Genomic DNA, 4,427 nt, shown 5'->3' on the forward strand with positions numbered 1-4,427 from the left:
CACTTGTCTGCCTGCATTCATTCCAGCCTTGATGTACTGCACCTAGACAACGAACTGGTTGAAAGTGTGGTACAGTGGTACCTCGGGTTACATACGCTTCAGGTTACAGACTCCGCTGGCCCAGAAATAGTACCTTGGGTTAAGAACTTTTGCTTCAGGATGAGAACAGAAATTGCATAGTGACGGCGCGGCAGCAGTGGGAGGCCCCCTTAGCTAAAGTGGTGTCAGGTTAAGAACAGTATCAGCTTAAGAATGGACCTCTGAAACGAATTAAGTACATAACCAGAGGTACCACTGTATTCTCCCTTCTATGTTTTTGTTTTATGGTGTATTTTGTATTCTCATTTTGTATTTTTCTGCTGTGAACCTCCCTGGGATTTTGGGATGAAGGGTCAGCTACAAATCTAAATCATCATCATGATGATCATCTATGCACATCTGTGGTGTGCATTGAGACGTGGAGTGTGTCTTTTCAGTGTGCTAGTCCAACAGGGCTTCAGCCATTATCATTTAGTTTCCCCTTCAATTTTCTCTTTCTCTGCTCCCCTCCCCAGACACTCCGCATTATTCAAGGGGTGCTGCCTTGAATAAAATATGGGGGGGGCAGGTAAGCCCCACCCTGCAAAACTGATCACATGATATGGTGTATGCACACTATTTGAATGCCCATCAACTGGGGTGTGTGTGTGGCCACCTCAAATATTGGGAGTAGTGAAGGGACCTTTGCCCTTAGGCGTAGGCTCCTATGATGCCCACTGAACAGGCAGAATTTGCCCTACTATGATTCCCCTTTTCCAGGCAGAAGTGGTAGATGCTTTTATATGTAACCCATCTAAGGGGCCATCTGGATTCCTAGCAGAACCTGTCACCTATTATCCCTAAATGGGAGGTTGGGGGTGGGCTGTGGGGAAAAGGGTTAAAGATAACCCGCTGATAATTTTTGCAGGTTTCAAGGGTGAGATGAATAGCAGTGGAAAGATCAGGGCAAAACCCTGGCGTGTCCTCCGGTGTTGCTATCCCTACACTGCAGTTTGGGGGACAGGGTGGGGCAGAGCCCTGGAGGACCCAGCGATACCCTGTGTTTTATCCCTATTGCGCTTGGAGGGCAAGAGGGGCCCACAAGCAACCCGGGTCATGCTCTCTGCCTTGTCAAATGCAGGGAAGGGGCAAGACCGGGCCTTTTTCCTGCTGGAACTCCCCAGAACTAAGTTCTGGCACCTCTCCAAGGCATAGCTGTCAACTTTTCCCTTTTCTTGCAAGGAATCCTATTCGGAATAAGGGAATTTCCCTTAAAAAACGGGAAACGTTGGCAGCTATGCTCCAAGGGGCACCATGGCCAATTCTAAGGGAACGAAGAAGGCAATCCTGGCCAGTTCCGGCACCTCTCTTTCCAGAAAAATATTCCTGGGCAAGACTCACATAATTACAAGTGGCAGACATCAAGACTGGCATCTGCTCGATCTTAGTAAAAGCAACCACAACTGCTCAACAGGCAGGTCCCAGGGAAGATTTTCCACTGCATGCTGCAGTTATGGCATCACCCCCTCATAAATTAGGGGGCCGCAGGCGAGTGTGGGGTTGTGACATTGAGTAGGGCAAGGCGTGGGGCTGCAGTGGGAGCGATCTCCAGCCCCTCCCATCCGCCTTCCTCAAGTCGCCCCTCGGCTGTCAGCTGCATTCACAGCCACGGGCTCTACTGACCGGCAAGGGGACACAAAGCACTTTCTCAATTGGGTTTTACTATTCGTGCCATGGCTGTCCACTTTCCCCTTTTTTCAAGGGAAATCCCCTTATTCCGAATAGGATTCCTCGCAAGAAAAGGGAAAAGCTGGCAGCTCTGCTTCGACTCAGGGAATATAAAAGGGACCCATCCCTCTGGGCGCATGTCCTTTGCCCGGAAGGGGAGAAGGGGAGCTGCCCGGGAGGCCATTCACACGTGCGCGCTTCCCCCTCAGGACAGCGGGGTCGCCATGCAGCAGCGGGCGGACTGACCCTCCGGCAGCCCCGAGGCCGCAAACCTTCTGTGGAGGTGAGAGCGGAGAATGGGGATCAGGACCGGATCCAGAGCATGTCTGAAGGCAGCAGAGCAGCCGAAGGGAGTGCAGAGCCAGGGGCGCGGGGCCAGACTCCCCACTCTGCTTAGCCCTGGCCAGGGATGAGGGGAGAGGCAGCCCCACATCTTCCCCATCCCTGGCAGAAGGAAAGGTGCCGTCTTGGGAAACGGGGCTCTGCGGGTTCTACTTGGTTGTATTCTAAAAGCAAAACACAGAGCACTAAAATAGAAACAAAACAGTCCGACCAAATGTCATCACACTATTCCCTATTCTTCAGTGCTCCCTCCTCTTTCTGTTTCCCTAAATCTACTGACCATTTCAAAATAAATACATGTATCTTAAGACAGTATCCATGCCTCTTTCTACTTAGTTTTACAGGGAAAAGGTGGTCTGAAACGGAGTAAATCTTGATGGCAAGTGACTCTCTACTGCAGGAGTCCAACTTCTTCCTTGTAAATGGGTTAACAGCCACAGATGGAGCAGCTTGCAGTGCAAGCAGAAATGTAGGAACACAGTGTGTTCCTCCTGCAATTTATATCCTTTCCCCCAGGCTATCTTACCTTCTTAAACCGAATCTGAAATTGAATCACATCCATCACGGTCATACAGTCTATCCATGTGGGTTATATATCCCTTCAGATATCTGCAGCAGCCAACATTCTGTGAGTCAGTGAGCAAGCCAGTCAAAATCAACATTTCAGCATGTCTGCAAACAAAGGACTCACTCCAGTGCCGCCATCTACTTCAAAGCAAGAAAACAAAAAACTGAGAGATGCTTCTTCCTTAGTATCTGTCAGCAAGGATAGTAACGGTAAATCTTGCAGCAGGTTGTTCAGTAACGTATAGCTGCAGCCAGGGTTGAGTTTTGTTGACTGCCTCTGTCTGCAGTGTTTGGATTCCTGAAAGTACTGTGATATATTTGTAGGAGTAGGACCGTTTCTGTTTGGTTCAGTTCAAGCACATTTTGGGCCTAACAAGATATGCGGTTGTTGCCATCCGAGTGCATGGGGAGAACAGGTCCTACAGGAGTGTATTGGAGACAAGGAAGTAGGACATGTGGGGATCAGGTTAAGAAGAAGTGGTTGGACCTGAAGCCCTTGTGTCTGCTGTTTGTTACTGCCTATAGCAGGAATATCAATTCTTCCACCTCTTCTATAGGTATCTTTTAATATGCCTCTTTACATATGGTTGCTTATCATTTAAAGAAGTGGCTTTCCAATAATTAAGATAACTGGAGGAGAAAATGTCAAAGAACAGAAATTAAAAGCATATCACAATGTATCTCTCATGTGAGTCTTTGAGTGCTCCAAGCACCTTTTAAAAATTCTGAGTATCGTGTACCTGTAAAGCAGAGCTTTCCAAACTTTTCATGTTGTTGACACATTTTTTAGACGTGCACCATTTCACGACACAGTAATTCAGAGCAAACCAGAGGTTAAACTGACCCCTTTCGAGCCCCGGGAGGAGCGCAGGGACTGCTCACATGACACACTACAACTGACACACTAACGTGTTGCGACACACAGTTTGGGAAGCTCTGCGGTAAAGTAAGAACTCTGCGAATGTAACATGGGTGTAGCCAGGATTTATTTTAGGGTGGCAGTCTTTATGTAGAGCTGAGAACTTTAGGTAGAACTGAGTTATCTGTAATGCCATTGATCAGTTAGTTAAGTATATTTATATATTTACTTGATTTGGGGGGGGCAGTTGCACTCCCCTGCACCCCCTGGCTACGGCCATGGTATGTAAGTGGATAGTTTTGTGAGATAAGATGGCGCCTGGCACACTTCTGCTGTGCCAATAGAAAAAACTTGAGCTCTCTTAGCAAAGTCCTTAGCAGAGGTTTGCAGCGGCAGAAAGTGTTGCCTTGTGTGTGGATAATAAATCAGACTGAATGCAGGCTTCTTGCTAATCTCCAACAGCCTTTAATGAGAAGAAAAACATCATAAATCAGCCCGGCGCGAGAGCAGGCATTTTTTCGTCTCTCAGCCAAAAACGAAAGGAAACTCACACACAAAGAAAGATTCCCGTATGTGAACCAAACCACGCCTCAGAATGTGAGACGTCACACAGAACTGTTTAACCCTGTAAGTTCTGATTCTCCTCACATCCCCTCTCGTCTCGCATCCTGAGGGAAACTGTGAGTATAACTCACCCCAAACACAACCCTTCACAGAACTCCCCATGTCGCTGGAAGGTCAAGGGTTTGGTAAACCCATCAGCTAGGTTCTCCCGGCTCGAACAATACCTGAGCCGTATCCAACCTGCTTGGACACTCTGACATACATTCTGGAAATGTATGTCTAAATGCTTGGTTCTGGACTTGAACTGTCCAGATTCTGCCAACCTAAAACAAGGTTGATTGTCTCCCCA

At 47.9% G+C, this 4,427-nt stretch overlaps 1 long non-coding RNA gene across 1 annotated transcript; it reads left to right on the top strand.

The window, feature by feature from the left end:
- Positions 1–1,896: 1,896 nt before the first annotated feature.
- Positions 1,897–3,294, top strand: LOC310847748. Its single transcript, XR_014565988.1, has 3 exons — positions 1,897–2,029; positions 2,425–2,568; positions 2,707–3,294. It is a non-coding gene; the product is annotated as an uncharacterized lncRNA (long non-coding RNA).
- Positions 3,295–4,427: the final 1,133 nt, after the last annotated feature.

Source organism: Podarcis gaigeae (genome assembly GCF_964106915.1).
Source record: "Podarcis gaigeae genome assembly, chromosome: 6".
In the NCBI taxonomy this organism is placed as follows: domain Eukaryota; kingdom Metazoa; phylum Chordata; class Lepidosauria; order Squamata; family Lacertidae; genus Podarcis; species Podarcis gaigeae.